This window comes from Triturus cristatus, chromosome 3_1, assembly GCF_964204655.1.
Source record: "Triturus cristatus chromosome 3_1, aTriCri1.1, whole genome shotgun sequence".
In the NCBI taxonomy this organism is placed as follows: domain Eukaryota; kingdom Metazoa; phylum Chordata; class Amphibia; order Caudata; family Salamandridae; genus Triturus; species Triturus cristatus.
The window spans coordinates 795850127-795877787 of NC_140583.1; positions in this window are offsets into that span (position 1 = coordinate 795850127).

The window sequence follows — 27661 nt, forward strand, 5'->3', positions numbered from 1 at the left end:
CATCTCTCTGGGAAAGTATTCCCCCTAAAGCTGTGTGCAAAGCACCCACGTCCCCAGCAAATTATTGCTTAGTATTCGGATAAAGTAAGATGGGAGTTGAAGCAAGTACAGAAAGATGTCATCATATGGCTGGTCCCATATACATTTGACTCCTTTTTTAAGTAAACAGGTCATGGGAGTTATAATCCTTGAGAACTCTTGAATGAACTGTCTGTAAAAAAATTAAAACCTAGAAAACTTTGGATATGGCTCTCACAAGCAGGAAGTGGCCAGGGTACATTGATTTCCATCTTCATGGAATCCATATTATCATCAGAAGGGAGATAATGCATACTGAAACATCTACCTTGGTCACATAGATTTTTTCCTCTTCTACAAGTGCGTAGTTATTGAAGAATGGCTTTGCTGTGGCCCACATGTTCTTGTTTAAATAAAGAGCAAATCAATATTCTATCAATATACACAATCTCACACACATCAAAGAATTCTATTTGAAACCTCATTGAGGCAGTATTAACAGGGTGTAGGGGCATTACAGAGGGGGTGCAAGTTATAGTTACCTTAGGGCATAAGTTATAGTTACTTGAGATAACTATAACTGGTGAATTTCAGTAGATTTTGTTTTTATTAAAAATTTCACCTAACTTTAACGTTACTGTAACTGTAAGTGAATATGCATACATATAAGAGTCTCTTTGAGAGCCCTTCAAAATACATAGATTATTTCTTGCAAGTATATGTCTGTAATCTGCCCTCTTTTATCAAGGATGCTGGTGACTTTTTAAAGAGAGTGTACGACAATCCATGGAGTGATGAGTATCTGCTAATCACATTAGATGTTTCCTCATTGCATACCAGTATCAATAGCAATGATGGTATTTGTGCGGTAGAGCACTTTTTTGAAAAGCAGACCATTGAATTTGCATACACATACTATGATTTTGATCTCTATGATTAAGTGGTGCCTAAACAACAACTACTGTCTTTTTAACAATCAGGTTTTTAAACAGGTTCTTGGTACGGCGGTGCACACCTACTTTGCCACCAGCTATGCTTGTTTGCATAGGATTGTTGGGAGGAGGAGGAGCTCATCAATGACAAATGTGAGGTGTGGGACCAGCATGTCATCTGTTGGCTGTGGTTTATCAATGATCTCTTCGTGATATGGAGGGGGTCGTTTGAGGGTGGCACACAATTTATTGAGGCAATAAACCAAAATGATCTCAACTTACATTTCACTGGGAGTATAAGTGCAACCCAAATAGAATTCCTAGATCTTCAGGTATTCGTAAGAGGGGGCACATAGCAGACACATTTTTTCAGGAAAAAGACATCAGTCAATTCAACATTGCACACACGCTGCTTTCATCCTCAACATTTAAAAGCTAGCAACCCCTATTACTCAGGCTAAAGAGGAATTCCAGTTGCATTGATGATTGGCATGTAAGAAAGGAAGAGATGTTGGGGAGATTTTTGCAGGGGGTTTATAGTTAGTCTGCTCAGTCTTCTGCTGTGGCCAAAGTAGAAGTGAAAGAAAGGGAAAGTTTACTTTTCTCAGGCAGGCAGAAAAAGAAACAGGAACCCGCCATTAGATTGACAACAACTTTCAATAAACAACAAAAACAACTGAGAGGCATACTACAGAAACATTGGCACCTCGTAAGGGGGGGATTACATTTTAGGTCCTACAATAACCACATTCCCGCAGATAACCAGAGCAGTCCCAAATTTAAAAAGCGAATGTTTTTGTTGTAGAGAACTGATGGTTTTTTACAAATGTCACAAGTGCAAAGTATGTGCCCCTGGCATCAACACCAAAGAATACATGATTGTGGGATCGCGGGCCGGATAAACAGACACGGAGGCTGTATATAATGAGCAATGGTACGTGTTTTATTGAAATAGCCTTTGTCTAGTCTTGTTAGTAGGAGGTCTTCTAGAGCAGAGATGTGGTATTGGTAGGCTCCGGCAGGGCACTTACCATAGATGTCGGCATCCACCGGCAGTCCAAGCGGGCACTTGCAGATGACAAGCCTAGTTTGAGCAATAGCTTTAACATAAGGACTCTTTTGCAAATACCTGCTGCACTGCAGCACACCAGCTACATTTATAATCTACCACAAACATGGACAGGTTTCCAACAGTGGATTCTGAAGAAATAGGAAATGCAAGATTTTAAGATTCTTGAGGAGTAACAATGTTTATCCCCGTAAAGGAGAACTGAAAAATAGAATCGGCCATTCACTTGACAAACACTGATAAAGTCAATCGGTCTGGTTTTAATATGCCAACACATGGATTCACAAATGCTGTTTACACACGGTGCCTGCACAAATTATGTTTATCGTATTAGAGCCTGTCCTATGGCAAAAATATTGGTGCTTTCTCTATAGAATGCTTATATGAACTAAATAATAGAATGTGGCAAACAGCGTGATGACTGGCTGCACTTTTTGGATTTAAAGTAGTCCCTTATGCATTTCAATGAAAGCTCCTCCTGGAAGGCAAAAAGATACACAACACTTCGGGGTGGGGCCAAAGCCAACTATGTGTATATTTAAAGAAATTGGAAACAAAACCTCTTGTAGACTACTCTACTGCCAAGCCATATCTACAAATGACCCTGCAACAGAGACTTTACAGGAGGATCAGAAAGCTTCAGGGGAACATTTTAAATAAAAATATAATTACAGAATAGTACCAGATAGACATTCTAAGCAACTTACAGAAAAATTGAAGTCTGGAGTTTTCTGTTCAATAATTCATAATAAGAGCTATAGTACAAATAACCGAACTGCATTCAAATGTCGACTTTTTTGTTAAATGTGCACATGGAGAGTTACACCGCAGCACAAAAAGTAATATTTCAAATAAATTGAAAATCTCAGGGGAGTTTCCATTCCCTTATAAACACAGTACCGATTTAAGGAAAATCCATGCAACGCAGTGCAGCACCTGAATGCACGTTGTGTGAAAGTGAGAGAGCAGAACAGCGTAGTATCTACTTAGATGTAGTGCAGTTTTCCTCTCTCCCTGAGCTGGCACACTTTAGGCTGCCATATGCCAGGGTGTGTGCGTACTGTAAGGAATAGTGTTTGTACTGGAAGTGGGCTCTTCCAGTACAAAAGCTGTCCTGTAACTATCCTTTAGCCCTTTTCCTGATTTGTATGTGTGCTGTACAACACAGCATGCATGCAATGTAGAAAAACCAGAGGAGAAATAATACAATTTCTCCTCTTACACCTGGCACAAATCCCTATTCATGAATGTTTGTAGAGAAGGATTTCCATCAAAACACATGGGGGGGAGAGGGGGGGGGTGCATGGAAACATGGGAAATCCCATGGGTGCGTGCATAGACACACAGGGAAAAACCATGGGTGGGTGCATGAAAACATGGGAAAACCCCAAGGGTGGTTGCATGGGAACATGGGAAAAGCCCATGGGTGGTTGCATGGGAACATGGTACGCACCCTTGATTTAAAGTAACGCAAAACCTGCGCATACGCAACTTTACCTTATTTCGGGAAACCGTCCAATGAAAATCTTCATTTGTGCTGGATAGTACATCCCAGCATAACACTTTGCATCAAATTTGTGTTACAAAAGTAGCACAAACCTGCTGCAAAGTGTTAGTAATCGGAGCCAGAGTCTGTGTTAATAAAGGAAACACATTAAAAAAATATTTCCACATGACCCATTAAGGGCCTTCTCAAATTTTAGACCTATCATCCTTTTCCCAACTAACCTACCTCCAGTAATTAATAAGCACCAATTTCTTATTAAATAAGTTATTATAAATATTGTTGTGATATCTTGCTGTTAAAAATGTGCTTGTTTCTTCTTCAATATGTGACGACTATGTAAAGCGCTATGACGCTTTCTATGTGCTAAAGAAAACCTCACATAAATAAATAACCAATGCTGATATACATGTTGCATGAGCTAATTTACTTAAATATATAAACAAGTGCAGAGTTTAAGATTGTGTATGTAAATGTATGTAAACTGTAAAACACTTTAAAAAGATTATTTTGTTAGACAAAAAAGAATTTAGACTGATTGTAGGTGCGATGACGTAATGCTATAATTAAAAGTATATTCTTCTTACTCCATTGGCGTCAGTAATGTGATTTAATTTCAAGTACCTGCCTAAGTGGGATGGGGCTTTGTTTATATGGGGCACTACTGCCAAATTAACAACATATTCATTGATAAGAATATTTAAAGACAATTTCACACCTTCACAAATCTTTGTGCCACATGTAATCCGGGCCTGTGTGAAGTTTGCTATGTTGGCCGGAGGGAGGGAGGTATGCACGGCTCCAGAGCCAGCTACATGACTTATGGACACATGGGCTCCCATAGAGGAGAGGTGCACGGCTTTCTCTTAGCATTATTTCTTTATATACCAATATTACTTTACCAGAATTAATGATAAAATCTGAAAGGCACGCCAGAAATCAGTATTAAAAATGTCACAAAACCATCAGTTTGCTGAGCGACCAGCAGCGTCCAATGTGGATTCATTACTGTGGTCATTAGAGGTCTTGTCCACTGCCACCAGCAAATTATACTTATGAATTCTGATTAGCAGCGTGTAATGGCGCTGGTTCATAAAGTTGGTTTTCTGCGCAGTGTGCACTCCATCAATGAAAGTTTTCTAAAGTCGACTAGTGATTCATTTGTAGAATAAAACACAGAGGGGCATATCAGAAAGCTGGCGATAAAACATTATCGCCGCTTTAGCGTCCGTTTTCAGACGAAAAGCGTTGATGATTTTATCGCTTAATCAGCAAGGTCACGCTAACGCGTGATTCCTTGCTTTAGCTCCCTTTCCCATAATGCCCACCTTTGCATCTCTAATGAGATGCAAAGTGGGCGTTCCGTCCCAAAATAACTGGAGAAATGTCGCTAACCGACATTTCTCCAATTAGCAAGGGAATCGCTAACAGGCATAGCGATAAGAAAAGTAGCGCTAACCACAATTAACGCTACTTTCCTTACGCCTGCTTTCACCCTGACTTAGCCATTATATCCAATGTAAGGTGGATATAATGGCTAAGTATGCCCTGCCTTATCAGCAAGCTAACGTCAAAATGTGTGAGATTATCGCTGGATTTCCAGCGATAATCTCACTTTTGGCTGTTAGCGCGAGGAATTTTATCGCTTTTGAGGTAAGCGTTGCTGATAGCACGCTATCTCACCGATAAAATTCCACGATAGCCGGCGATAATTATCCTAGCGCTAAGTGCACTTAGCGATAATTATCGCCGGCCCTTGCTGATATGCCCCAGAGTTAGTTTCACGACAACGACTTTAAGAGACGGGTAAATTAACCAAAAATGTACAAAACAGATTTATCTGTGAAATATAATGTTGTTAGACAACAATGCAGTGATTAAAATCATCTTTCTTCATTAAGTACTGCTCTTTTGATGCATACACACACAGTGGCGTAACCAAACTTGAGGGCCCCCCCCCCGCACCGCGGGGCTGCGGGGGCCTGTGTTACGCCCCTGATAGAAATACTCATATGAGTATGTGCTGAGGGTACCAGCTAACTTCAGGCATTGTACTGTACTCACTAACAACTGACAGGCAATTCATTTAACGTTAAATGTCGTGTTGCATTTTTTGTTTAGAATGAAATTTTACTGATGATCAAAATGTATTTTTGATCAAATTTACAATCACAACAAATCATGATAAGATTTAATTGTGTATTTGTGAATGAAGTGAAGACAGACTATGAAAAGTAGTCTGTCGTTGTTGTAATTGATCACATGGACATTATTTAAGGCAGTGACCGAAATGGAGATCTGTAGAGGCTGCGTCTGGTCTTTTGGTGGATTTTGACTACGTGGGTGGTGTTTGATATATATATATATTATAAATAAGGGATATAAAGCACGCCGTGTGTGGCGCCTTCATTTGGTGAGCAACCTTTTCTATGAATATGCAGCGGCTGGCTCCGGTCGCGAAGGCGCCCCGCTGCGGAAGAGCAGCTCCTCATCGCCTGTGACTGGTAGGCGTGGATGGAACGACGTGTCCTGTTGTGAGAACCTTAAGTGAGCAGGGCAGCCACATTGTCTGTTTGCAGCAACCCATTGGGGAAAAGAAGAATATCGGGAGAAAGCACAGCGGCATCCATCGGAACTTTTAAGACCAGAATGCACTTGGTACAACGCCCACTGGGGCAAGACTTACCTGTCAAGTACTAAACGATGTCACTTCCTGCCGCTAGCTTTCCCGAAGCCAGGCTAGTGAGCAAGGGCGGACAAGCCCGAAACGCGTATGGCGATTGGCGCATTTGAAGCTGACACAGCTGTTGTGAATGCTCTGTGGGGCCTCCAATAAATAAGGGATATAAAGCACGCCGTGTGTGGCGCCTTCATTTGGTGAGCAACCTTTTCTATGAATATGCAGCGGCTGGCTCCGGTCGCGAAGGCGCCCCGCTGCGGAAGAGCAGCTCCTCATCGCCTGTGACTGGTAGGCGTGGATGGAACGACGTGTCCTGTTGTGAGAACCTTAAGTGAGCAGGGCAGCCACATTGTCTGTTTGCAGCAACCCATTGGGGAAAAGAAGAATATCGGGAGAAAGCACAGCGGCATCCATCGGAACTTTTAAGACCAGAATGCACTTGGTACAACGCCCACTGGGGCAAGACTTACCTGTCAAGTACTAAACGATGTCACTTCCTGCCGCTAGCTTTCCCGAAGCCAGGCTAGTGAGCAAGGGCGGACAAGCCCGAAACGCGTATGGCGATTGGCGCATTTGAAGCTGACACAGCTGTTGTGAATGCTCTGTGGGGCCTCCAATAAATAAGGGATATAAAGCACGCCGTGTGTGGCGCCTTCATTTGGTGAGCAACCTTTTCTATGAATATGCAGCGGCTGGCTCCGGTCGCGAAGGCGCCCCGCTGCGGAAGAGCAGCTCCTCATCGCCTGTGACTGGTAGGCGTGGATGGAACGACGTGTCCTGTTGTGAGAACCTTAAGTGAGCAGGGCAGCCACATTGTCTGTTTGCAGCAACCCATTGGGGAAAAGAAGAATATCGGGAGAAAGCACAGCGGCATCCATCGGAACTTTTAAGACCAGAATGCACTTGGTACAACGCCCACTGGGGCAAGACTTACCTGTCAAGTACTAAACGATGTCACTTCCTGCCGCTAGCTTTCCCGAAGCCAGGCTAGTGAGCAAGGGCGGACAAGCCCGAAACGCGTATGGCGATTGGCGCATTTGAAGCTGACACAGCTGTTGTGAATGCTCTGTGGGGCCTCCAATAAATAAGGGATATAAAGCACGCCGTGTGTGGCGCCTTCATTTGGTGAGCAACCTTTTCTATGAATATGCAGCGGCTGGCTCCGGTCGCGAAGGCGCCCCGCTGCGGAAGAGCAGCTCCTCATCGCCTGTGACTGGTAGGCGTGGATGGAACGACGTGTCCTGTTGTGAGAACCTTAAGTGAGCAGGGCAGCCACATTGTCTGTTTGCAGCAACCCATTGGGGAAAAGAAGAATATCGGGAGAAAGCACAGCGGCATCCATCGGAACTTTTAAGACCAGAATGCACTTGGTACAACGCCCACTGGGGCAAGACTTACCTGTCAAGTACTAAACGATGTCACTTCCTGCCGCTAGCTTTCCCGAAGCCAGGCTAGTGAGCAAGGGCGGACAAGCCCGAAACGCGTATGGCGATTGGCGCATTTGAAGCTGACACAGCTGTTGTGAATGCTCTGTGGGGCCTCCAATAAATAAGGGATATAAAGCACGCCGTGTGTGGCGCCTTCATTTGGTGAGCAACCTTTTCTATGAATATATATATATATATATATATATATATATATATATATATATATATATATATATAAATTCACTGAAAAAACCATAGGTTTCAGGGGTGTTATAGTTAGCTGGACTTTTCACTTGTACAAAACCATTGAAATTCCCCCGTTATAGTTAGTTCAGCTAACTATAACTCGCGCGCCCGCAATGCACTGCTGATGACGTCACATATTACATCACTCATGACATGGTCAGTGACATCACTCATGACATCACTGATGACATCTCAAATGACATCACTGATGACATCACTGATGACATCATCCAGTGAATGTGTGTTATTCTGAAAATTAAATATGTTTTATATATGTATATCTCAAGGTCGATGGAAGAATAAATGGGTATATAAGTGTCTAAATGGATGATTTGTTTTTGAAAAATTGATTGTGTAACTGACTGATTAAGTGTATCATAGTGAATACATGGCTTAGTGAGTAATGTTTAAATATGTAAATATCTGTATCAGTCTCTCACTTTGTGTATAAGTGGCTGCATGGGTTGGTGAGTAGCTACATGGGTGTCTATATAGGTTATTAGTTGGTTTTTTGAGTATCAGTCTGAGTGTCTGCATGGTTCGGTGGGGGTATTACGTAGTGCATAGGTGCATGAATGAGTGACTCACTGTTTGTATGTGTTGAACACAGTATGTGTGCAGGACTGTATGGGTGGATGAGTGTGTGTATGGGTGTGTTAGTGAGTGAATGACTGTCTCAATAGTGTCTTTATGAGTAACTACATATGTTTTAAACTAGTATATGTGACTATTGGTGTATATATGTGAGTATATGTGAGAGTGAGAGATTGAAAGAGTTCCTGTATGAATAAGTATGTGTTTCTATAAGTGATTGTTTAAAAGACTAAGTATGTGTAAGTTTCCGTAGAAGTAAGTGTGGTGGTGTGTGTATAACTGTATATGCAAGTAAATGTATGTTTGATTCTTTATTAGCATGAGTGACTATGTGTGTGAGTAACTCTATGGATGAGTGGCATTGTGTAACAGGATGTATAGGTGTATGAGTACATATGATGAGTGAGTACATGTATGAGTGACTGTATTGGACTGTTGGTGAATGAGTGGATGTGTATGTGGATCTTAGAATTACTGAAGAGGTTGTTGTAACTGGTATTGGTATGTCCATTGTTTTGAAAATTTTAGTCTCTATTTTTGAATGTGTGTATCAAAGGTTATATTAGGGTGAGAGGAGGTCTGCCACTCTATCACAAGGATGATGTCATCAGTGATGTCATCAGTGATGTCATTTGAGATGTCATCAGTGATGTCATGAGTGATGTCACTGACCATGTCATGAGTGATGTAATATGTGACGTCATCAGCAGTGCATTGCGGGCGCGCGAGTTATAGTTAGCTGAACTAACTATAACGGGGGAATTTCAATGGTTTTGTACAAGTGAAAAGTCCAGCTAACTATAACACCCCTGAAACCTATGGTTTTTTCAGTGAATTTCTGAGGTTTTTTAAATGCTAATTCCTAACTATAACGTGCCTGAAACCTATGGTTTTTTCTGTTAATTTCAAAGGTTTTTTAAATGCTAATTTTTAACTATGCCTACAGAGATAGGACATGTGAAGAAAGAAGAAAAAATGCACAGAAAGAAACAAAAGAAGTGCAGAAAGAAGCAACAGAAGTCCTCAAATACGAAGATAAGTGCAGGAAGAAGGATAACGTGCAGAAAGAACAAAAAGAAGAGCAGAAAGAAGCCTTGTTGCAAAATCATCCTGTACCCTCAACTTTTTCAGACGGATACTGGTGGTAACTGAGTCTGACTAACCAGTCCTAGAGCCAGTGCTATGTTAAAAGACACTTAGAATACAGTGAAAACACCTACATACACTAGGGAACATTATGCGTTGGGGTCCCCCTGTGATTAGCCTTACCTCCTCTATAAGCCCCTAGTATATAATAGGGCATGGGGATTAAAACTACCTCTTAAAACAGGCCACAGGGCGTTTTTGCACACGTTAACTCAGGCCCCGTCCCCTCCTTTCACCATTGTGTAAACACGCCCTGTGTCCGTTTTTAGTTGGGAGATTAAGTTCATTTGAGTCCTGAGGGTCCCTAGGGTCCAACTAGCCCACTAGGTACCTCCAGTAAGTGCCACAGAGCTGCGTTGCAGAGAGGTGTAAAAAGTGGCACGGCCTGGACCACCTCTCTGCAATGCAGCTCAGTGGCGCTTACTGGAAGCACTTGGTGGGCTAGTTAGCCCCCAGGGGCCCTCAGTATTGAAGGGAAATTATATCCCCAATTTAAAACGTGCCATGGTGCGTGTTTGCACACGTCACCTCAGGCCCCGTCCCCTCCCTTCACCACTGTGTAAACGCGCCCTGTGGCTGTTCTAAGTTGAGAGATTAAGTCCCCTTGAATCCTAAGGCTCCCTAGGGTCACACTAGACCACTAGGTACCTCCAGTAAGCGCCACAGAGCTGCGTTGCAGAGAGGTGTAAAAAGGGGCTTGGCCTCAGAACACCTGTCTGCAGCGCAGCTCCCTGGCGCATACTGGAGATGCCTGTTGGGGGCGCGTTTGCAGAGTGCTGCATGGAGGGGGCATGGCCTCCGGCACGATGCCAGTCTTTTATTTATTTTATTTTTTTAAGAAGGGGGGCTGTGTGGTTCCCCTTCTTATTCTAATTTATTGGCCCTGATGACCCCATCCCCCAGGGCCTGTCTCCTAATTATATTTTTTTGACCCCAATCCCCAGGGCCGGCCACTGTTTTTTATTATTTTTAAAAAATATATATTTATAGACACACCTAGGACATGCTGGACAAACCGTACGTACCTATCACCATGACGATTTGCGTGATATTCATTAAAAGGCGACTATGCATGCAATTAATCCACGTGGAATGTATTTACACCACTAGTGAAGCTCTGACATGTCTGATGCTCTACCGTGCCTAATCCCGGTAGACACCCTTGTCGTTTATTTATACAAACATGGGTAGCTATTGACGGGCACATTTAATACACATGCACACAAAGCCATTCAAAGGGGATTCGACAAAAATTCGACCAAAACTATGCAAGAAACCCCCCTCACAGTTAATAAAACACACATCCACTGCCGGATGTGTAATACTTTTTATTTTACTCTCTGGAAAGGGGACGAACATCACTTGCGAGTCACAGCGCGCTCCTGACAGAGCCCAATGCTGTGTTACACCCACCATTGCCTGCCGAGTGCCACACACCTCTGTATTGTATTCCACTAGCTAGTGCATATGCTATGACACTCTCTAGCCCATGTGCACTGTAACACCACCCCGTGAAAATGTCATTCCACACTTGTCTTCGCACGGGTTATATTGCCCCATCTAACGTGCCTTCCTCGATGCCTATGTTATAACGCACAGTGCTATGCCATACATATTACAATTTGGGATCCATATCTTTGTCACAGTGCATATGCAACGTTACACTCCCCAGCACATATTTTATATTACAACTTTAGAGACTAGTTAGGTTACACAACACTGCCCTGTGCATATTACACTCCAAGGCGCATATCGCATAGCACGCGCTAGTGCCTGTGCTATCTCGCGCTCTCCAATGAATCTGTCATTGCGCACAATGTATTGCATATTATATTTCACGCCTGGTTCATCTTATATCACACTTTTTGGTGCATAGTTTATACCATACACTATATCTAGTTTTCATTTTCAATCGTGCTCTCAGGACTATGTTCTATATAACACTGTGTTCACCTACCCTTTTCACGGGCATTACATTTTGCGATAGGGGGTGGAGGGTCAGGGGGTGTTTTTGCCAAGTGAGCCCGGAGTCACAGTCACTAACGTCTTCTTCTTCCTGAATAAAAGTGAGATTATGCTGCATACTTGTTCATATTTTAAGTAGTTTGCACAGACAAAATGTTTTAAAAACAATAAAGTTTCTAATACCCGCCTTCTCTGAACAGTTAGCTTGCTGCCCCATCCCCCTCCTCCCTATCCTCTGTTGTGTGAATCCATGGACTAGCCTCCTCCCTCCTGCCATGCATGGTCTGATGTGCTGCCACTGCCCTCAATTTAGTATGATGTACCAGTCCACTCCTCCTGCCCTCCATTGCCCAATTCTATGCCCCATCATTGACCTCCTGCTTAAACTCTGTGCTTAGCTTGCTGCCCCTATTCTCCTTCCCCCTGCCCTCCGATGTCTTTGTGCATGCCCCTGCTCCATCCTTTTTGCCCACCATGTCCCATGGACCTGCCACTCCTATCTACTCTGAGTGTTCTGTTGAGCTGCCACTCCCCTCCCACCTGCCTAGCATTGTCAGATGACTGTAACCTGTCCCTGCCACCTCCACCCTGCCTGTCCACATGCCATGCCTCTATCCTCTTCCTCCTGTCCTACATGGTCCATTGTACTGCCACACCCTTCTGCCCTCCCTGGTCTGTTGTGCTGCAACTGCTCCTCCTGCCTGCCCCGTGTGGTCTGTTGTGAGGCCCCTTCCCCTGAACTTTCTTGTCTGTGCACAGGTCCTGACCCTCCCTTCTATCCTCCATCGTCCTTTGTGCATGCCCCTGCACCCTCCTTCTTGCCCATCATAGCCATTGTGCTGCCACTAACCCTCCCACTTGCCATGCATGGTCTTCTGTGCTGCCATGGCCCCTCCCACCTTCCCTGTGTGGTCAGTTAGCTGCCCCTGACCCCCTCCCACCTTCCCTCCATGGTCTGTGTGTATGCCATCACAGTCTCACTGTTGCTCTTCATGTTGTGTCTTGCTTCTAGTGCCCATCCTGCCTGACCTCCATGGCCATCTTGCTGCTCCTGCCCTGCCCCCTTGCCCCCAGCCCTCTGTTTACATGTGCAGACCCCTACTCCCTCCCTCCTGGCTTGTCTGTTCCATTGTAATGCCCCTGATCCGTCCCTCCTGCCCTTTATGGTCTGTTATGCTGCAGCCTTCTCTCCTGTCTGTCCATTATGGTCAGCTAGCTACCATTGCCTCTTGCCCCTCTGTTCTCTGTTGTCCATGTGCATGGTCCTGTCCCCTCCCTCTTGCTTTCTATGGATTGTTGTGCTGCACTCCCGTCCTGCATGCCCTGTGTGGTGTATTGTGCTGCTGCAAACCCTGATGCCTGCCCTGCAGGGTCAGTTTGGTGCACCTCTCCATGTCTCTCCTGTCCTCTGTTATCCAAGTCCATGTCCCTATCCCATTTCCTTCCATGATCCAATGTACCATACTTGCGAACATTTTGAACTTGGTAAGAGGGAGATTTTGAAAAAAAACTGGGGTATTGATTTTCCCCTTTGAGTTACATTGAAAAAGAGGATATTGTAGACAGGAGACAGATCAAATAAAGCCCATTTGAGCTTAAAAACATTGGACGTTTCCTGGCTGAATCGGGTCTGTTGGCATGTATGGTTGTACTACCATTGCCTCTTCCTTCTGCCCACAATGGTCTATTACATTGCCACAGCCTTGAAGGAGGGTAGATTTTGTATCACAGGGGGCCCCTGGCCCGTTCTGTCCACACCTGAAGTATGAGACCCTTGTCCTTGCCCTGCCAGCCGCATTTGTAGGCCGTATTAAATTGACCAGCGGGTCCTGTGTTGCTATATAATTATCCTGAGACATCCTTACCACTCAGCCAGCATAAAACCCCTGTGTAGGCCCTTCTGTTCAATATGTAGGCCTCTTTGTTAAATTGACCATAGCTCTGCAATTTTAGTGTATAGCAGTCTGAAGGCAGGTCTGCGAGGCCTTCTGCTCCAAACTAGTAGCCCCCACCCTACCCGAGTGCTCCGTGCTCGGTATCAAAGTTCAACATCCCCCTGAAGCTGTCGACATACAGTAGGCTGCATCCTGGACTGGTACTTACTTCCTGGGCAGGTTTCCCGCTTTTAAGGAAGTGGCAACCGCAGAGCGTCAAGTTAGGAGAACTGAGGAGATTTTATACATGAATATATTGAATTCCTGTACAATACCCATTATTTTCTGCTTGCTCTATGGAACTTACGATAAGCGATTGGCCTGAGAGACTGACCTTTTCACCCAGTCCATTGTCAGCATTAAGTGGGTAAATGACGAAATGTCTGGTAAAATCTGCAGACGAAGCTTTTGGGTAGCATACGTAGGTAGATGTAGCGTGCAAAGGAGCCCACAAAATGATATAAAAAGGGAGCACCCACAGATATCGACGGACAACTTCGCCGTCTGTATGTAGTTTAACAGGCTGTGCAGGTTTTCCCCAAGAACTGGGAGCTATTGTCTTCCTTTGCTTAAAATGTCTTGCTCTGCTTTGCTTGAAGTATCTTATTCTATTTTACCTATATGAAATGTCATGTTATGTTTAACCATTGTTCTCTTTACTTTTGCATTTAAAAGATGTTGTATTGTAATTGCAGGAATGCTTGCTCTAAGAGTAAATGTGAGTGTCCCTAGGTAACATTTTCCTTGGTGTAACTTGTTTCTCATGATGCATTTATAGATGTGTTTTCTCTCTCTCTCTGTCAGTCCATTAATTGAGATACAGAGAATATCATGACAGCTGTATGATTATCTGGATTCTGTATTTTGTACTTTATGTCTCTATTCTACGGTTTCTTTGAAGTTGCATCTTCTCATTAAACTGCCATTGTATTCTGCCTCCAATTCCATGTCTCATATGTCTGTTTTCTTCATTTTTGGAGCAAGCGTTCCTAGGCACCCCGGCTCAAATTAAGGTGCCCCTTTTGTCCCTGACTCACTCTCCTGCTCAGTTCTGTGGTGGCTCCCGGGGCTCTGGGGACCGCCCCTAGCTTCCTTGACCCGTAATAGATCTTCCCTCCAACAGCCTCTCTTGCAAGTCCTGTATTGTTGGTTTGTTGCCCCTGCCCCCCTTTCCACTGCCCTCCATAGTCTGTTGTGCTTCCACGGCCCTTCCTGCCTGCTCAGTGTGGTTAAATTGTTGCCTTTGCACCCTCCTACCTGCCTTCAATTTTCAGAGTCCGTGCCCCTGGCCTCTGCCTCTCAACAGTATCCTAATGAACAACTAGATTGCTAACATTCTATATTTATTACAAAAGTGTGGAACGCCTGACATCATCTTGATGTAATCAAAACTGTAATACCTAGAGCATTCCTTTAGAAATTACATATATGAGAGGGTCTTATTGGCATCAAAATTATGGTTAGTGCTCTAAAAGACTAAAATAAGGACATATTTTCTGAGTTTTCAAATAGCGACAAAGCACTTTTAAATTATTTGTTATCTTTATGTTTTTTTATCTAGTTGACAACTTGATTAAATGTTGCACTTAGGGGAGAGGATGTGGTGTTACTTCCAGAACTGCAGACTTTGCAACTGGGGAACCAGGTTGAAGTTTCTGCTTCAGCTCGACATTCTGTGATTCTGGTCAAATCACTTAGTCTCCCCATGTCTACAACCAAAATGAATTTGTTCTTGTGTGATGTAACCAATGCTCATGTAAAGCACTCCAATACCTGACAAGTCTGCACTATATAACACTGCAAAAACACAAAATAATAAGTGTTTTGCACACTTCTGTCATTGGGCTATATTTGGGCTATATCTGGGTGATTTTGGGCTACATTTGGGCTCTTTTGTCTCCGGTGGCCATCTTGGGAGATTTATTTGTTATGAAGTTTCCTAATTTCCTCATGTACTGCAGTCTCCTCAGTCGGAAATGCTTTCAGTTTTTTACTTTGATTCCATCATGAAGGTATTTAGATATGTCACACATTTGCCATGAATTCTGAATGTTAGCACTCTAGTTGCTCATTAGATCACTGTAGTAAAACTACTGTTCACCATGGAAGTCTGCTCCTGGTATTAAAAGTGCATGTTTCAGTCTGCATGTCAGAATTTTTTAATGAAATAGAAGAGGATTTGAGAAGTCACTCAAAATGTGCCCTCATTTTCTTTCTTCAGCATTAATCATAATTTCTATGGCAAAATGAACCCCCTCATTGTGTTCCTTTTTAAATTAAATGTTTTAAGTGTTACCAGTTTATTCCAATCAAGATGGCTTCAGGTGTGCCATACTTTTGTCATAATGAAGACAGTAAGTGCTCTAGTTGTTTTTAAGAACATTCTTGGACATTCTGTCATTGGGCTATACTTGGGCTACATCTGGGTGATATTTGGGCTACATTTGGGCTCTTTTGTCTCTGGTGGCCATCTTGGGAGACTTATTTTTTATGAAGTTTCCTAATTTCCTCATTTACTGCAGTCTCCTCAGTAGGAAATACTTTCAGTTTTTTACTTTGATTCCATCAAGAAGGCATTCAAATGTGTCACACATTTGCCATAAAATCAGAATGTTAGCACTCTTTTTGCTCATTAGATCACTGTAGTATAGCTACTGCTCACCAGGGAAAACTGCTGCTGGTATTGAAAGTGCATGTTTCAGTCTGCATGCCAGGATTTGAGAAGTCACTCAAAATGTGCCCTAATTTTTCTTTCTGCAGCACTAATCATACTTTTTATGGAAAAATGAACCACCTCATTTTGTTCCTTTTTAAATTAAATGTTTTAAGAGTTACCACTTTAATCCAAGCAAGATGGCTTCAGGTGTGCCATACATTTATCATAAGTAGGACGGTTAGCTCTCTAGTAGTTCTTTGGAACACTCTGGAAAGCTGCAGTAGAACACAAAGGAATCAACTGACAGTCTCTGCCCTTGTTGGATGTACATGTTTTACTGAGAATGTCAGACTTCATTCTCACATGACTGAGAAAGATAATGTGAATTTACAGAAAATAAGCTCTCAGTTTAGCTTATAGATCACCTTCCAAACCTCTGTGGTAAAAGCATGAGAAAATATTTTTCTCTCAATCATGATATCCCAGCAGAAGGCTTTTTCACATGGTGAAATCACCTTAGAACATACCACAATTCCTAAAATGAGTATGGTACCATCAACAAATGATTTATAATGTAACTAAAGTCTTAAAATCTTCTATTAACTGCAATGCTTTTTAATGAGGTGCTATCATGTATATTGGTCCCAAGATGGCTGCCAACACTTCTTGGATGAAGTGCTGACAGCCAATCAGATCTCAGGATGAGATGTGTGGTTAGGCTCCGCCCACATATATATATTGATTTAAATGCTATTTTCTCAGGAACTACTGAACAGATTTACACCAGACCTACAAAAGGCACTTCCTTGACCTGAGGACTACCTCTCTGCCAAATTTCAAGTAACTCTGTTCAGCCGTTCGGGCTGTAGCTGTGTCTAAAGGTCCTATGGAAAAATGCATGGGAAAAACGCGTTTTGGGACCCCCCTTTTTTCTCAGCCCCCGCTTGACGAATCCCCCCGAGACTTTCAGGGTAGGAGCGGAGCGTAGCGCCCCACCTATTTTGAAAATTTCGCGAGGATTCATCGACCGGCGCCAAAGTTATTCCAAATAGAATGTTGCGGATTTCCTATGGAAACAGGGTCCTAACTATAACTATCTACTGGCGACCGCCAGTAGATAATATATATATATATATATACACATACACCCTCAAGTTATGGCAATTCCAGTCCGCTGTCCGCTCCAGATCACTGGCGGTGTTGGTTTGGGCACATCTCGCTACTCTCCACCCATTTAATCCCCACAACTTCTCACCATCTAATAAGAAGTACGGGCACTCCAGTTCTTAATGCTTACAGCATCGGTACCTAAGATGCATTTCGGCAGGCAAGCTACCCTTGTCACTGTACTCTGCGCCATTTTGCCCAGTCCTTAAATAATCATGTGTGGATGACATCATAGCAAACATAAAAGACATCTTCTGGATTTAATGCGTATTAACAAATTTAAAATGGGGGCAAATATGTCTTACATAAATCATAATGGGCCCGATTTTTAAAGGTAAACTGAACAGAAAGTCTAACTTTACAACTTTTGTTATCCACAAAGGGCATTTACTACTCGTAAATGCTCTTTGTGAATACCAAAAATTGAACTTTACTACTTTCGGTAATCACAAATGGCATTTATGCGGAGTAAATGCCCTTTGTGAATACCGAAAGTCGTAAAGTTAGACTTTCGTCTCATTTTACCTTTGTGAATCACGCCCAACACGTTTACATAATTAATTCTTAATGGATAGCAAATTTGCAGCTCATTCATAATTTCACTCAAATGCAAAGTGCATGTAGTTCTTAAGCTATGAGAATATAGCTCCAAAACTGGCACAATGGTGTGGATAGCACACACTGTAAGTGATTTGAATATAATCGCAAAGGGATACAATCTGTGCACTGCCCCAGTGGGCCAAAAAATAACACAATTGAATTCAATTAAAATAAAGTAAAGTAAACAGTAATGTGCCTAACAGCCCCGTTGTAGGCTGCTTTATAAGTTGGAATAAAATAAAATTGAGCTTACATAGAATGTTCAAAATACAATTTCAATAAAATGGAAAAGACGGCCTCTGGCTGGGGCTCACCCTGCCCATTAGGATCAAAGCTTCAGAGTCTTACACAAGCATTGCAGGATGTATGTGCTGTAGTGTGCGTGGAAGACACATATATGAAACACAAAAGAGGTGATGGGAGGAATGCTTTCAATTTGTCTAACATCTGGCAAATGCTCGGGTTGCATTCCAAACCATTGTTCTTTTGCTCACCAAGCCACCTCAGTTTCGATCCAGCCATATGCAAATTAGTCTTGACCCTACTCCTCTTTGGAACAGTCCATCCTCAACTTTCCAGGGGAGCAGTGTCAAGACTTATTTGCACATAGCTAGGAACAAACTGGGGTGGTGTGGTGAGCACAAAAACGATTGGTTTAGGCACAGATCCCTGACTGGGTGTGAGTGTTTGACAATGTTCAGCATTCTGTCCATCAATTGTTCTTTTTGTATTAAAAACATATCATGCTCAAGTGGGCTAAAGGCATTTGCCTACACATTTTAGTGAATGTCACTGTGGTACAAACCTAGGGACCTAATATAAATATAAAACACAGTCAGATCACACAAAGGCACTTAGTTCGATGCCAAATAAACCAAAAGTGTATGAATAAATTACCCCGAAAATTCAATACACCTGGTATTCTGTGTCTATTACACTGCCATAAGAGAAGGGACAAGAAAACAAACATATGTCCTCAAATTCAATCAATGAATCAAATTATCTTTTTTCAACAGATATATCATCAAAGCACGATAAAAGGAATAATTCTTAAGACACATATATAAACACATTTAAAAAAAAATAAACATTGCTGTTAAGATAATTAAAATCTGTCCTCTAAGCTAATAAACTTCAATAAAACAATTTAAGACATCTGTCCTCAAAATGTTTATGGCTCAGTAAATGAAAACTATAAAATTCAAATTCAATACAGTTTTTCATACAATTCTAATGTTGTAGCCTATGTGGCTCGATACTATACTCTCCTATAGGACAGGTGGGGCCTGACCCAGATATATATTAGCTCCTTCCCTTCCACAAAGTTTCCATTACTCTAGAGCACATTCTGAAATAAAATAAACAAAACAATGAGTCAAAACTAAGCAAAACAGCTATCCCCAACAGTGAGAGCAGATCATCCCAGAATTTGAAAGTTAAATTATGGAGGGGGAAGATGTGTTACAATGTGCAGTGAAAGTTATGTGTTTAATTGGAGTCACTCCCTACTCCTATCTTCAATATTTAATGTTGGTATATTCCTCCCCTGGTTTCCCCCCTGTTCTCTTACCCTTGTATCTTCCTCTGTTCCCCGGAGGCTACCTTGGAATGTTCAGGTATGGCAGTTGCTGCACAGTTGGTAGAGAGAGGAGACCGGTAATACAGAGTTTACTTACTTGACTGAAGACTTCGTCCTTTCATCAGTTCCCCCATTACTGAAAGACTCAGCATGCTACAAGCGAACATACATCTCTTCATCCCAGTTTAAACCTCTTGGTTCTATACTGTCAAAGGCCAATATGTATCTCAACTCAAGTATCTTGAGTTTTTTCTCTATATTTCCACCTTTAGCCCCCTTGGGGATTCCATTAATGACACTGTTTTTTCAGTTCTCTCGCCTCTGTGAATCAAGTGCAGATGCCTAGCCACAGGGTAAGAGGTATCAAGATTTTTTAGTGCCATGGTGTGGAGTGGAGTGTGGTAGAATGGCGTAGAGTGGCACTGTGTGGAGTGGATTAGCATGGCATAGAGTAGAGTGGTGCAGACTAGTGTGGCATAGACTGCAGTGGGGTAGAGTGCAGTGGCACAGAGTGGTGCAGAGTAGAGTGCAGTGACGTAGAACAGAAGGGCTCAGAGAAGAGGACAGGGGTGCGGAGTAGAGTACAGTGGCGTGCAGTAGAGTGGTGCAGTGTAGAGGAGAGTGGCAGAGAGTGCAGTTGTGTAAAGTGGTGTGGAGTAGACTAGAATGGCATAAAGTGCCATAGCGTCCAGTGGTGCAGAGTAAAGTGCAGTTACATAGAGAGCAGTGGCATAGAGAGCAGTGGCGTAGAGTGCAGTGGCATAGAGTGCAGTGGCACAAAGTAGAGTAGTACTGAGTAGAGTACTGTGGCATAGACTGCTGTGTCATAGAGTGTAGTGACATAGAGTAGAGAGGTGCAGAGTAGAGTACACTGCCATAGAGTAGAGTGTGCAGATTACAGGGCTGTAGAGTGCAGTGGCATAGAGTGGTGTAGAGTAAAGTGCAATGGCATAGAGCAGAGTGGGGCGGAGTACAGTGGTATAGAGTGCAGTGGTGTAGAGTGGTGCATAGTCGAGTAGAGTACCATACATTGCAGTGACGTAGAGCAGTGCAGAGTAGAGTGCAGTGGTGTTGAGTGCAGTGGCATAGAGTATAGTGATGCATAGTTGAGTATGAGTAGAGCACAGTGGCATAGAGTGCAGTGGTGTAAAGTAGAGTGGTGCAGAGTAGAATACAGGTGAATAGGGTGCAGTGGCTTGTAGTAGAGTCATGCAGAGTAGAGTAGCTACATCTGAAAAAAAGTCTAAGGAAATTGCATTGCTGGGAAAACGTGTTTGAGACCCCCCCTTTTTGCTTCGCACCTCCTTGACCACTCACCGAAAAACTGTGCATCATCCATCGGTTTAGAATATCTATAGGTCTGCAAAGTTTTATTGAGATTCTTAAAATGGGTGTATAGTTATTAATTGTCAAAACTCTGAGGAATTCCTATGCCTGGAAGCCAAACTATGACTACAGAGTGGGTACTGTCACTCTGTTATATATATGGTCATCCTTGTTTGTATGCACCCCTCTACTTTGCTGTTTATGGCCCCGTGACAAATGGAGGCTCATTTAACTGGAGGGCGTTTTTGCGTGTAGGTTGAGAGGAAAAAAGTATATATATGTATATTTGCAATGAAAAGCACTTCAAGACAATTCAGCTCTCGTGGTCCGTACCTGATTTGTTGCCGAGGATTTGGTAATTCGGGACTGTGGTTCTTCAGATATATATATATATCTATATATCCCAGAGACTGGGTAGTTAAATTAAGGCCAGCATTTCCATAGGAAATGCGTTTTTTTGTTGTTGTTAAAACCTTTGGCCCCATCTGACGAAACATTCCAAAAAGGTGCTACTTTTTGACTACTTTTTGCATGGAAAGTTTCGGGGTGATTCATCAAGCAGGGCCAAGAAAAAGGGGGCTCCCAACACGTAAATTCCCATGCATTTTCCGTAGTCTTCTTTAAGAAGTGCTATCGCAAAAATTGCTCAACGGAATTACACAAAATTTGGCAGAAAGCTAGATCTTGGTCTGGAGATTGTGCTTTTTGTGATTTGGTTTAAATACGTTGGTAATTTTTGATAAGTTAAGTTTTAAAAATAATTGAAGATCTGGATGGTTGGGTATGTCAGTGGCTCGAGAGAGTCTTGTGGGAGCGCCAATTTAAAAAAGAGACCTCTGATTGGCCCAGGAACTTTTTTCCCTGGGGTCATCTTGCGACTTCTGCGGGAGCTAGCAATCTGATTGGTTGCCAGCAACATCAATAAAATTTTGCTGGCAGCCATTACAGGACTCGAGGACATAGCCCCCCTATCTTGAAGTTAAAAAATAAATAACATAAGGGGGCAGGGTAGGGATACCCTGCTCATCTGATCACCATGTGGGGAGGGGGCAGAGGGACACCCCTGGAGACCAAAATACATATAAAAACAACAAATGTTGCCACGATTCCATTGGAGTCCAGCGAGAGAGAGAGAGAGAGAAAGAGAGAGAGAGAATTCAAAAAGGGAGAGATATACATAGAAAGATAGCAATTCCACTTCCTCATCCATGCTCTCCTTTTCCCTTCAGCACTCACTAATGAAGCCATCCCTCTAGTTAAAATACAGTAGCGCACACCCGCCCGTATTGCCAGGGAGCGTCTATGGAATGTTTTCTGGGTATTTGATCTTCGGATCTTACCTGTCTATAAAGCGCTATAGATAATCCCAAAGTCTTGTTCATGGTGGAGATGAAAGGGCCTGCGCTTTTGACCAGAACGAGCATCCGCAGAGGTCCAGTCAGGCGTGACTCCTTCCTGGCTTCAGACACCCCTCTGACTCTACCCCACCTGAGCTCATTGTCATATCTCCAGTGGAAGAGTGATTTTATCTTCCAGGCAGGTGAAGAAAACATTTATTTTAAAAGGTAGTGTCATTCATCTTATGGAAACATCTTCAAACACCGGGAAACAAGAACGATCTGGGCACATTCTCTGCCTTAAAATAAATTCCACTTTGCAATTCAAAGGCACTTCCTTTGGTTTTGAAGGTAGCTCAGAATGCAGCTAATGTACATTATTCTGACTGGCCCTCATAGCTACTGCAAGTCCTTGGATCAGCAAATACCTGGAGGCACTGGCTAGAAACATAAACAAAAGAAATATGGTGACCATTATTACCAATGGTTTTCCTAAAGTAACATATTGCTTTTAATTTGTGCAAATCAAATTACTCAAACTTAGAATGGAAGAAAAAAGCACCTTTGCACATATTTTCATCAGAATTCATTACATAATTTAAATGTGGCCTTCTGTTGCAACGAAGGGAAATGGAGTCACTTTGGTGATTACTTTGTTTTGAGTTATATTTTGTAGGGGTGGTGTCAACTGTTTAAGACAAATGTTTTCAATCATAGTTTCTCCCCAATAATGAGTTTGGCAAGTTCTGCTAGTATAAATGTCTGTTTTTACCTGCTCAATATCAATCATTAGTTGTGGGGTTTAGCCTTTGATAATGGGCTGGTCATTAGCTCAAAGTCGTGAACCAACTGGATATAAGCACAACACTGAAAGGAAGACCATCAAACAGTGTCGATATTGTGGGTGGAGTGGCGAGAAAATCCCTTTTGCGCCCAGGGAATTTGGGAGGCGAGGCGAACAGTGTAATGACGTGGGAGACCAGTGAGACACATTGCCACCTCGTTCGTGGGAGTCTTTTCCATAAGGGCCAGTATTGAAGGACAGTCTACTCCATCATTCATGAAGTCAGCCAGGGCTTGAAAGTCCCGGAGGAAGGACTGAATCATGTAGGTCATATATGCATCCGCCCTTACAGCAAACTGGACGTGCATATGCGCGCTTGACCGCCATCTCAATCTTTTTATTGACTGCGTCAGCACTCATCAGGGAGGGCATAATTCGAGATTACCACCCCCTGACTTGCCAAACCAGCCATCAGGTTGTCGACCTTCACTGAGGCAGGAAGTTATTCAGCGAGATTTGTTGAGCATAGAGTGAGAGTGGCCAGCAACAACCTGCGACACAGCGGATACCCCGCTTCCCAAGTAGAGTGCCCATCCATAATAGAGGTCGTTCAACAGAGAATAGAGCTTCCTGTTTGTTCCTCATTACTATGTGAAAGAAATCTCGTGAGAAGACGCTAGACCGTCCTGATGAAGTCAGGCAAGGTCAGATGCCCATAAATGTCAGGAAATAAATAAGTGAATCCATGATGCAAACACATATTTCACACTAAGCGTTTTAGTAATGAGGCATCAGAGGTGCACAGGGCAGCGCTGCGAGTACTGCACACACAGTGTCTTGTTCCGACTTTCCTGCAGTCAATAAGACTAATTCCTGTAAGTAAAATAGGCCACTAGCGAAGGTCTTGTTTCAATTAAAGAATGAATTGTTAACACAATTATAGGAAAGTGCCTCTTTTTGACATGGTCACCCCCACTTTTTCCATGGTATTCGATGCAACTTTGACTGGAAGTGCACTGGACTGGCTCTTGTGTAGTCCTGAGGAAGAGCCAATAGGGGAACAGCTCGAAACATGTTGACTACCTATTACTGAAACAACCAGACCCATTATGGTCCTAGTTTTCAGTAATAACCCCTGACTTTAACCTTACCGACTAGGGGTGGGAATAAAATATTTGCCCACTAGTTAGGTATTTTTAATTCACTTTTTCCACTCCCCCTTACTTTAGTCCATGAAAGTGCTCATGCGTAGTCACCAAGTCACAGCATGCCCCAATCCGAAGAGGATTGGAATGAACCCCAATGATAAGGCATGCCACCTAGGGGCAACTCAGGTGGGTGAGGGGTCTTTTTCCCACTAAGCGAATACAGTGGATTCTTGCTGTATCCTATTTACCATTCCCCTGTGCAGGTTTTCTTCGAATTTTTCGATTTTTGTGTGTTACATTCCTAAGTGATAACCAAGCTGTGGTGGATGTGGTCAATACAAGGATGACAAAGAATACATATGTTTTGTGGTTGTTGAGAGTGGTAGTTCTGATGTGTTTCCAAGGCAACATCTTGTTCAGAGTCAGGCATATTGCCGGTGAGGAGAATGGGCTGGCTGACACGTTATTTTTGTTCACAGTGGGAGAGGTTCCATGCTTAAGCCCCTGATGCTTTAGCCCCATGAGCAAATGTGAGAGGCAGGAGAGTTCCAGAGCATTTGCGGGAGATTGGAATGTGTGAGTGATGCATCTGGTGGAACATTTGTTGGTGGAATCCATGAGGAGGTCATATATAAAGGGCTGGACAGAGTTTTTCCACTCATAAGCGTTATGAAGGCAAAATGGGGGAATGGGTCTGGAAGGAAGAAACCAGGACATGATCAGTTTTATGATGGGAGAGATTGAGTAGAGCTTGGCACCAATGCTGATTGCTGGGAAGATGGCAGTGACCTCTTGCTATAGAGAAATGTGGAGGGAATATGATCCGTGTGGGGCCAAGATGGAAAGGAGAATGTTGGACGGATGGGCATAAGAAACCTTAGGGTGGTGAGACTGACAAAGCCTTTGACAATAAAAGTGCTGAAGTCAGAATGCAGAAGCGGTGAGGAACAGCTGCTGGAGTGTTGTGTTTCGGAGAGGAGCCTGGTGCGTTTTCTGCTCTTGAAATAAGCCTTGAGAAAGCTCTGGCTTCTTTGGCCCTCGGGCGAAACACATTTCGGCTGTCATTCTTTTCCTGCACATGATTTCAAATAAAAAAAGAAAAGAAAAACAAAGAGTAGTTCTTATTCTCTCAGCACATGTGACGCAAAAAACTAAATGCGGGGATGCTACTACCCCTGAAATCTACATTCAAAAGAGCATAAAACCAATCACACGATGCACCAAAAGTGCTGAACAGCTTAATGGATCGGGTGAGATTTGTGTGTACATATACCTGGGAGTGCCTTCTTTTTGGGGCACTTTCACAATTTAGTGAGCCAGAACAGATGGTGATGGGTTGTGACTCGGGCTTGGGCATGCAGGATATCAGATAAAATGCACAAGGCTTAGGCAGCTGGTTAAGGAAGAGCGATGCAGAGAAGAAGGTTAGGAATAGTATAATGTAGCTGAAAAGGTCAGGGGGAGCATAGTGTGCGCCTGGTTTCCAGGCTGGCTGGTTTTTAGAAGTGTGGTGGGTGTATTCAGACATGAGAATGAGTCTTGCGTTCTAAGCAGGCAGATGCTGAAAGTGATGTGAAGCTGTCTAAGACAAGTGGGATGCAATGAATGGGGTTTTTAGAACACATTCATTCCGCATAGGTGCTGCGACGGAAGGCTATTGTGTAGGGCTGAAAGGCTTGGGGAAATGGAGGACTGATTTATGTGGTATATATAAGATATTGTGATTTATGGTTTTAAGGTGGCCTAATGGTTTTGCTTTTATCCTACAGGAGTGGTGGAAGAGAAAGTTAGAAAGAAATAAGTTTGGATTTGTGCCATTCGACTGTGAAGTGGGCGGGAAACAGGCTGAAAAGCAATTCTTTGGCCAACAGTTGGATTTTGACCATCACAAGGTGAAGCTGGGGTGGTTCTTGTTGGGGATGAGATGGGGGGCAGCTGATGCCCATGCTACAGGAGCTCAGAGGTAAATGACCCCATCCTGATTTGGTGGTGTTACATGTTAGGGAGAATAAGACTTAATGCCGTCCATGGGGATGGAGCTGTGCTAGCTTCTGCTCCCAGGGGGCGGGGGGGCAAGTCTGGCGATTCCAATTCCATTGGAGGCACCATTGCTTTGTTTGTGGTGTTGAGCTGCAGTGCGGCATCTTTCTGGTGTGAGACTCTGAAGCTTTGTGCAGAGTGTGTTGTGGGCATATTTTCTTCCTGGAAGCAGTGTTTCAGTATAATCTCATTCCACAAGGTTGTTGTAAATTTGGCCTTAATAATTTTGTTGTCCATGCCAGGTTTTATTCCTTTGGTTAAGGGCTCCCTTACAAGTGTGTAGTTTTTGAATTAACCAAGGTAAGATAGCAGCTTATCATTTAATGCTACTTTCCACAGGTGTTCTTCCTGTTTTGGGCGATGAAAAGATGTAACCAGTTCCAACTCATGTCGCGATTATGCTTGTTTGCCTGTTGCTCGCTCATGGGACTCGCTGATCTTCCTTTGTATCCTGCTTCTTTCATCAAGGTTCATTCCCGTGCTCATCCTGTTGACTAGCCTGGGGTGGTAAAAGTTTTTAACTGCATCTCGTTTTTTTCCTTCCACTGTTCATCACTTCTAGTCACATCTCCTGACTACCTGTGCCAAATCTGGAGTCAGAGGTTACTTAGGGAATCCATCTGCCCTTCCTTCGCCTCGAGAAGAGCCTTCAGCTGTCACCTAAAATACCAGTCCTTGACAAGCTGATTAAGATGATGAAGTTGTACATGCTGAGCCTATAGGAAAGGTGGGTTGGGCTCGGTTCGGATGGACACAGTTGTTGCCCAGGAGAGTTTGGATAGGGGCACGTAGGCCGGCAGAGGTTAATAGGGCACGGAAATAGGTCAACAGGGAAATATCCGTTTTTTTAAAAGTTGAACAGGATTAGGGTGAGGAAGCGCATAAGAGCAAGGTGCTATTCTGACATGATGAACTATGGGGCATATGTACAAGCCCCTATCACCATCACAACGTCACTTTTTCCGATGTTATGGTGGCGATAGGGGCTTAGCCTTATTTACAAGGCAGCGCTAAGCCACTTAACGTGGCTTGATGCTGCCTTGTAAATAAGGTCCCCTTTCACGCTATGGTTAGCGTGAAAGGGGTGGGTGTTGCGGTGGGCGTTCCACCGCAACACTCATTCATTTTGACGCTACCCCCTACGTACAAGGTCAGCTTACAAAGGAGGTAGTGCCAAAATTAAGACCAGGGAAAACCTGGTCTTAACTTGGCGAAACAAGGAGAGATGCATTATTTCTCCTCGTTTTTGCTTTTTCCGTGTCTGCTGCATTGTGCAGCACACATGGAAAAAGCAAACTGCCATGGATTGTTTATGTATAGGGAGGTCCTCCTTCCTGTACATAAACAATCCTCCCCTGCACTCAGACGCAAGGGTGCCTGTGTTGGCACTACACTGCTAAGTGAAGCGCCAGCGCAGAGGCAAACGCAAGGCTGCACCATATCCTTGTAAATAAGGTGCAGCCCTGCGTTTCAGAAGTGGCGGAGTGAGGCATTAAGCCACGACGGCTC